This window comes from Symphalangus syndactylus, chromosome 8 (genome assembly GCF_028878055.3).
Source record: "Symphalangus syndactylus isolate Jambi chromosome 8, NHGRI_mSymSyn1-v2.1_pri, whole genome shotgun sequence".
Taxonomy (NCBI): Eukaryota; Metazoa; Chordata; class Mammalia; order Primates; family Hylobatidae; genus Symphalangus; species Symphalangus syndactylus.
Window position 1 is genome coordinate 57,087,817 of NC_072430.2, and position 8,572 is coordinate 57,096,388.

Genomic DNA, 8,572 nt, shown 5'->3' on the forward strand with positions numbered 1-8,572 from the left:
TGCTTTAATGTTTAACACCTTACAGCAAAAAACATGCACAGGCACTAATAGGAAATCAGCAGGAGTAACAGGTAAAGAAAAACATGGTCCTTATCTACAAGCAGTTCACAATTGAGCTGGAGCCAAAGTAACATACATAAAATCACTGTAGAGTAGTCGTTGGGCAAGTTGGAAGCCACCCAAGTGGCTGTCCTTGGAAAAGGGGGAAGACAACATGTGGTAGAGGTACACCATGAGGTATAGCGGGTAGAAGCAATGGAATAAATGCATACATAACAACATGGATATGTACTAGAAGCATAGTAATGAGTGAAGAAATAAAGAAGCAACGCTAACACAGTACTGTTCACATACACAAATATATGTTCACAGAAGATAGTACTCATTTTGCAAGAAAACATACAACCTAATTAGATAGATATTTAGGTATGGTGATGGTTACTGAGGATGGGGAGGAAACTGGGGGTGCACTATGGGGATAAAATATAATAAAGACAGGACTCTTGCGTGACCAGTGATGAAAATTGGAATAACGACATTATTTATTGAATACAACACACCAATTATAAGAATTCTAGAATGCCACAAAATAACATATGTCATGTGGCCTGGTACAGACTATAAGCATAATAGTTCAGAAAAGGGAGATTTGCAGATAGAATCATGTGGAAGCCCTTCCTGATGAAGGTGTCACTTGCACTGGGCCTTGAAAGAAAGGAATTTAGACAGATGAAGAGAAGCTTCAGGAGGCCAGGTTCCAGGTCAGTTTTGTTTTATTCATCACTGAATCTCCAGTGCCTGCCTAGCGTTGTGCCTGCTGATGTCTGTTCAAATACTCCAGCCAATGAATGGTAGAAGAGGTATATATAAATTAAAATCTTTAAATATTCATCCGTATGGCATTTTTTTCTTTCTTTTTTTGGAGATGGAGTCTTACTCTATCGCCCAGGCTAGAGTACAGTGGCGCTATCTCAGTTCACCACAATCTCTGCCTCCTGGGTTCAAGCGATCCTCCTGCCTCAACCTCCCAAGTAGCTGGGACTACAGGTGTGCACCACCATGCCTGGCTAAGTTTTGTTTTTTTAGTAGAGACAGGGTTTCACCATGTTGGCCAGGCTGGTCTCAAACTCCTAACCTCAAATGATCTGCCCGCCCTGGCCTCCCAAAGTGCCACCGCTCCCGGCCTGTGTATGGTATTTTTCCACGGCATGTAATTTTCTGTATACACCCTCTTTCTTTCTTAGGCTTTTTTGTCAGCAGCCCAAGATGGAAAAGGCAGCTTTATGTCAAGATTCGTCAAAGACAGTAAAGAGCTGTGAAAGTCAAATGTTCACATTTCACTTTTTTGAAAGTATTTATTATTTGGCATCAATGTATTTCTTAATCATTATCCCGAGTGGACTTTTTAAGTAGGAAGAAAATGTTGTGTTCATTAGTCCAAAGCTGAAACACAGTTGGGGTTGTGTAAGGTGACAGCAGTGAGTTGGTAAAAGAGTTAGCAGAAGTGATGGCTTTAGTCTGCTCAACTACTGGATTCACCAGTAAGCCACATGAGACGTCAGTCACAATCAATTCAAAGGTAGATTTAAATATAAATATCCTGTCATTTCTGACACCTTTACTGAGGTATAATTGATGTATGATAAACTGCACATATTTAAAGTGTACAATTTGGTGAGGTTTGCCATATGGCTACACTTGTGAAGCATAACCACAATCAAGAGAGTAAACACATGTATCAGCCCCAGAAGTTGCCCTTTGCCCTTTTGTAATCATTTCCCCTCACCCACCCCATTCCAGGCAACCAATGATGTGCTTGCATTATTATGGATTAGTTTGCATTTTACAGTTTTACATAAATGTAATTATACACTTTGTACACATAAACTGCTGGCTGGAATGTCAAAAGGTACAATTAACTTGAAAAAGACTTTTAGCAGTTCCTTAAAAATTTAAATATACACTTATCATATGATTTAGCCATCCCAGTCCTAGGTATTTGCCCAAGAGAAATAAAAGCTTATGTCCACATAAAGACTTGTAAATGAATGCTCATAGCAGCTTTACATAATAGCCCAAAACTGGAACCAACAAATGCCCATCAACAGGTGAATGGTATAAACAAACTGTGTTATATTCTATACAATGCAGCACTACTCAGCGATAAAAAATAATGAATGATTGATACATACAACAACATGGAAGAACCTCAAAGAAGCCAGGGCATCTGGGTCTGGAGATTTCTTTTATCAGGAGATTTTAAATTATGAATTTAATTCTTTAATGGTTATAGGATATTCAGATTATTTCATCTTGGTTGAGTTTTAGTAGTTTGTGGTTTTCAAGAATCAGATTATTTCTTCTAAGTTGTCAAGTGTATAAGCCGAAAGTTACAGTATTTCCTCATTATCTTTTTAATGACTGCCTGATTTATAGTGATCCTCTTCATTTCATTCTTGATAATAATGATTTGTGTTTTTTCTTTTTGTCAGTCTTTCTACAGGTTTATGGATTTTTTTGTTTTTTGAAGAACCAGTTTTTTGTTTATGTATTTTTCTATTTTCAGTTTCATTGAGTTCTGCTTTTTGTTATTTCCTTTCTTTTGCCTGCTTCGGGCTTATTTTGCTATTCTTTTTCTTGTTTCTTGTGGTGGGAACTTAGGTTATTGTGCTGAGATCTTTCCTCATTTCTAATATGCTATCTTCCTAGGTATTCCCTGGGATGTAGGAGACAGCTCTAGGAGACACATGGGGCTGGCTATCTGGCTTTTGGAGAGACTTTGTTTGTCTACCACAAGACTAGAGTAAAAGGAGACCCTTTCAGGAGGGGAAGAGGACAGCTGCCTCTTTCATCTTTATAAGTAGGGAAAATTAATTTTCCCTGTCCCTTGCCTATGCAGTATTTGGCCACTTACATAGCCAAAATCCCATGAGCTCTTATCAGGTTGCTCTGGGGGATATGGAATAGTGCGAAGGTGGGCAGGTGCACTTGTTTACCCTGAGTAATAAGAAATCTATCTCTGACCCTGAACATCTTATGTGCATATTCAAGATAAGAAAAATAAAGATGAATATTAAAAAGCAAACTTTTTATGAGTGGATACTGGTTTATCAAATACTTTTTCTGGATCTACTGAAATATTATTTTTCTCCTTTCATTCTGTTAATGTGTTGAATCATATTGATTGATTTGCAACTATCACACCCACCTCACTTTTTCAGGAAGAAACCCAACTTGATTGTGATTTATTATTCCGTGTGTGTAGGGGTATGTGTGTGTGTGTGTGTGTGTGTGTGTGTGTATGTGTGTAGTTTAGTTTGCTAGTATTTTGTTTGGGATTTTTGCATTGATGTTGGGGGGAATGAAATAGGTCCCTTTCTCATAAAGTCTTTGCCAGGTTTTGGTATCTAGGTTTTCTGGCATCATAAAATGAGTTGGGGAGGGTTCCTGCATTTCTACTGCTCTTTGTAAGAATTTAAGGTTGTCTTTCCATTGACGAATCAATCCATCTAGGCTTGTTGTTTCACTATGGAAAAGCAAATAAAGTAACTATAGGTTCCATTTCTTTAGCAGATAGGGAATTACTTGAATTTTCTATTTTTTCATTTGTCAATTTTGGCTCTTCCATAGTTTAAAAAATTTGTTCACTTCATCTAAAATTTCCAACTAATTGGCATGAAGTTGTGCACATATTTTGTCAAATGACTATAGGATTTGTAATATCCTTTCATTCCTGATATTGGTTGTGTTTCTTCCTTTTTCAGTCTACCAGACACTTATCAATTATCTTTTCAAAGAATCAACTTTTGGCTTAGTTGATCCACTTTATCTTCATTTTCTACTCCATTAATTCTTGTTCTTTATTATTTCCTTTATTTTCTTCAGGTTTAATTTGCTATTCTTAGAATATTTTGAGATAACTACTAGGTTCATTTTCAATCTTTTTTTTTTTAATGTGCGTTTAAGACTATAAATTTCCTTGTAAGCATGGCTTTAGGTGTCTACCACAAGTTTTGACATGTAGCACTTTCACTATTCAGTTCAAATATATTCTAATTTTCATTGTAATTTATTATCTGATCCATGAGTTATTTAGAAGTGCATTTCTTAATTTATGAACTTAATAGAATCTATTTTTGAAATTATTATTGATTTCTAAGTGAATGATACATGGCCAAAGAATATATTTCATCCCTATGGCTTAGAATATGGTCAGTTTTGATAAATATTCTACCTGCATTTGAAGATAATGTGTATTTTGCAGTTGTTGGGTATTCTGTTTCATATATGCCAATTAGGTTAAGTTTTAAAATATTATTCCAATCTTTACATATTTACGTATTTTTGCATGGCTGCTGTTCTGTTACTGAGTATATTAAAATCTGGGAATGCAGATTTGTATTTTCTCATTTTAGTTCTGTTCATTTCTGCTTATATATTTGAGGCTATATTGTTAAATCATTAAAATATTAGACCTGTTGAAACTTTCTGGTGAATCAAATCTTTTATCATTACAAATTGTCTCTCTTTATAATACTTTTCACCTTAAGGTCTACAATGAATAATGTTGCAATAGCCACCATAGCCCCCTGCCCTGTCGTTTTTGTTTTTTGTATTTCATACTATAACTTTTTCCATTCTTGTTTACTTCCAACCCTTGTATTCCTATACTTAAGGCATCTCTTGCATAAAGGTACTTTGTGGGTTTTCTTTCTTTCCACTTTGATGATCTTTGCATTTAATTGGTACACTGTCTATTCATATTAATGTTGTAACTGATATTTAGATTTAAACCTCCTAATCTACTATTTGATTTCTATTTGTCCTATTTGTTCTATATTTTCTCTCCCTTTTTGCCTTATTATTCCACTTTTGCCCTGTATTAGCTTTGTAGTTATATGATTATTTTGCTTTTTGCTGTTCTTTCAGTGGTTACCCTATAGATGACACAGCAGTCTAATATTACTTATACTTTTATCTTCTTTCTGATAATTCTAAGGACCTTAGAATTCCTGCACCAAACTTATATATTATTATCACGTTTTAACATTATTTATTTTAACCTCAAAGACTATTTTATATAGTTAATATTCACTTAAACTGTATATATATATTTTTAAATTACTGTCCATTCCTACCTTTATCCCTAATCTTTTTCTGGGATCATTTTCCTTCTGTCTGAAGAATACCCTTTACTATCACCTTTAATGACAATCTGCTATTAAATTTGTTGCGTTTGAAAGTGTCTTTGCCTTCATTCTTGAAGAGTTGTTTTTGGGGAAAGGCTGGATATTGAATTCTAAAATTGAAGATATTTTCTTTCAGTAACCTGAAAATATCATGCCACTGATTTCTGGTTCCCATATTTTCTGTTGAGAAGTTAGGTGTCAGTTTAATAAAATTGTGGCTCCTTTAAAAGTAATGTCTTTTATCATTGTCTGGCTCCTTTAATGATTTTCTTTTTGTGTTTTATTTTTTCTTAGGATGTGCTAAGGTGTAATTTTGCTTTTATTTATCATGCTTTGATCTTGCAGGTCTTCACGTCTTAAAAATTTGGAGAATTCTCAGTCATTATCTCCTCACAGGTTGCTTCTGCCATATTCTCTCTTCTCCTGGAAATCCAGTTACGTGTATGTTAGATCTTCTCAACTCTATGTCTCTTATTCTCTCTACTATATTTTCCATTCTTTTGTCTCTTAGTTTTTCACATCTGGTATTTACTTCTGATATAACTTCTAGTTCACTAATTCTTACTTCACTGTATCCAGTTTATATCAAATCTATTCACTGAATCCTTTTTTTTTTTTTCTTTTTGAGATGGAGTCTTGCTCTGTCGCCCAGGCTGGAGTGCAGTGGCATGATCTTGGCTTACTGCAACCTCCGCCTCCCGGGTTCAAGTGATTCTCCTGCCTCAGCCTCCTGAGTAGCTGGGACTACAGGCACCCGCCACCACACCCGATTATTTATTTTTAAGTACAGATGGGGTTTCACTGTGTTAGCCAGGATGGTCTCAATCTCCTGACCTCATGATCTGCCTGCCTCGGCCTCCCAAAGTGCTGGGATTACAGGCGTGAGCCACTGCGCCCAGCCTATTCACTGAATTCTTAAACTTGATTAATGTACTTTTAAGTTGGGGACTTGTTGATTGATTCTTCTATGTAGTTTCTGATTTTCTGCTGAAATTCTCAATCTTGTGTTTTAGATCTTTAAACACACTAAACATAGTAATTTTAGACCCTGTGTTGTATAGCTCATTATCTGGGTCCCCTGTGGCTCTGTCCCATCATCTGTCGCTTCTTTTGGATTTTGATCATGTTGCCTTGTTTCCTCAGATACCTTAAATAACTTTCCAACACTAAACATGAAAAGTTATAAAAATAACTCAAAAGATAAGTCCAGAGAGGATTTACATTTGCTCTGGGTAGCGGCTAGAGCAAAGGGTCACCTGAATCCAGTTTTGGGAAGTGAGAAGATCCTGACTGCATCTGGTTTTCACCCTTACAATTTGGATATGGTCCTTGGAGTCACAACCCAATGTATGGTCAGTTAACTAGGGTTCCTTTCCCCTCCCCTACTTCCTTGGAGAGTCTTGGTCTCCAGTTTTTGTCCCTCTAACTCAGCAGCAAGGCTGTTATAAGTGTTACTTAGCGTCTCAGACTCTCAACCACCTTATCCTGAATTGGCATGTCTCCTATAAGAAAAGCAGCCCAAATGCTGAGCTCAGGTCTCTAAGTTTCATTCTGTCTTAGATCTTAGTGATGTTATTCTTCACTGTCTTTTGGTTCTCTAATGCCTTTAAGCAGATTTTAAAATACTATTTTGCCTGGCTTTTCTAGTTCTCTGAAATAGTTGGTATGAATGCACCACTAAAAGCTGGAAGTAGAAAAGTAGGTTTTAGGGAAAATTCAGTAAGGTTAGTGTTAGTCCAAACTGCACCATTTTGTAAGCTCCCCGCTATTTTGCAGACCTTGATCAAAGTGAAACATTTCACGGGGGTTCGGGCAGTGAGAAACATCCTGCCTAACCACCTGACCACAAGGCGGAAAAAGGCCCAACCTAAGAAATATCCCTATCATATCTTGCTGGGCAAAGTTCCAAGGAATACCACGATGACGTCCCGCCAGAACAAGGGCCAGAACCATCTCATCATGGGAGCATCTTATCAATATCCTGCCGGGCAGCAAGCCATACTGCCCAGACCCCTCTCACCCATGCCTATAAGTATGCCCAGCCTGTAAGCAGTGGTGAGCTCTGGCGTTAAGCTGGTCCCCCACTTCTGTAGGTTTTATGCTGGACATAAAGTCTGCATTTGCTGTCAAGCTGCCCTCTTTCTCTGTGTGTGTCTTCTTTAACCCTCACCTTCCCTTCAAATTCTAACAGTCAGTTTTTAATATACCAAGTGAAGATATCAAATAAGTGATATATATAGGTTCAGTGTAAGAAGAGATGTTGGGTTAGGTACATATATTTGATCATCTCAATTTATTGATGATATTTCAAGTATTGAAGTAGATGAGATTATTTATGGTGATTGAAGAAATATGAAGGGGGGCCTAGAACCAATTATTGAGAAATTCCAAAATTTAGAGGTCAAGTAGAAGAGGAGAGGCAGCAAAGATGTTTGAGGAGTTGCTAGGAAGATAAGAAGAAAACAAAGATAATGTAGTATCAGGAAAGTCCAAAAGAAAACACAAAAGCTGATTCAAGGAATGGTCAAATGTGTCAATTACTACTAGCTGGTTTGACAATAAAAAGGTCAATAGTGACCTTAATAAAAACTTTTTTTTTTTTTTTTAATTTGGGGTAGTCATGGAGATGGGATCCAGACTGGAATGGTTTGACAAGTAAATGAAAGAGAAAACTTGGCCATGAATGAAATGGAGATATGGGAGCAGTTTGAGGAGGATGCAAGGTTAAGGGAAGGCATAGCTTGGCATTATTATCACAGTGAAAATCTCTAAACAACTTAAAATTCACATTATTTGGGGGATAGTAGTCCAATAAATAATATCTATCAATGGAATTTTATGCTGTCATTAAAAGTGATAATTATGGCTGGGAACGGTGGCTCACGCCTGTAATCCCAGCACTTTGGGAGGCCGAGGCGGGCGGAGCATGAGGTCAGGAGTTCGAGACCAGCCTGGCCAACATGGTGAAACCCTGTCTCTACTAAAAATACAAAAATTAGCCGGCGTGGTGGCGCATGCCTTTAATCCCAGCTACTCAGGAGGCTGAGCCAGGAGAAACGCTTGAACCTGGGAGGCGGAGGCTGCAGTGAGCCGAGATCGTGCCACTGCACCCCAGCCTGGGCGACAGAGCGAGATTCCGTCTCGGGAAAAAAAAAAAAAAAAAAAAAAAGCTGATAATTACAAAGTACTTTTAATGACATGAGAAAATATTTCTACATGACAAAGATATAAAGGTGTACAGCTAGCAAATCTCAATCATGTAAATTAAATCATAAGTCTGAGATGTGAACTCAGAGTAATACAAAATCCTATGTTAGTAACTGTACTATATTACCTCTAAAAAAAGATTAACATACAAATCTCTTGAATTCATTAACTGAAAA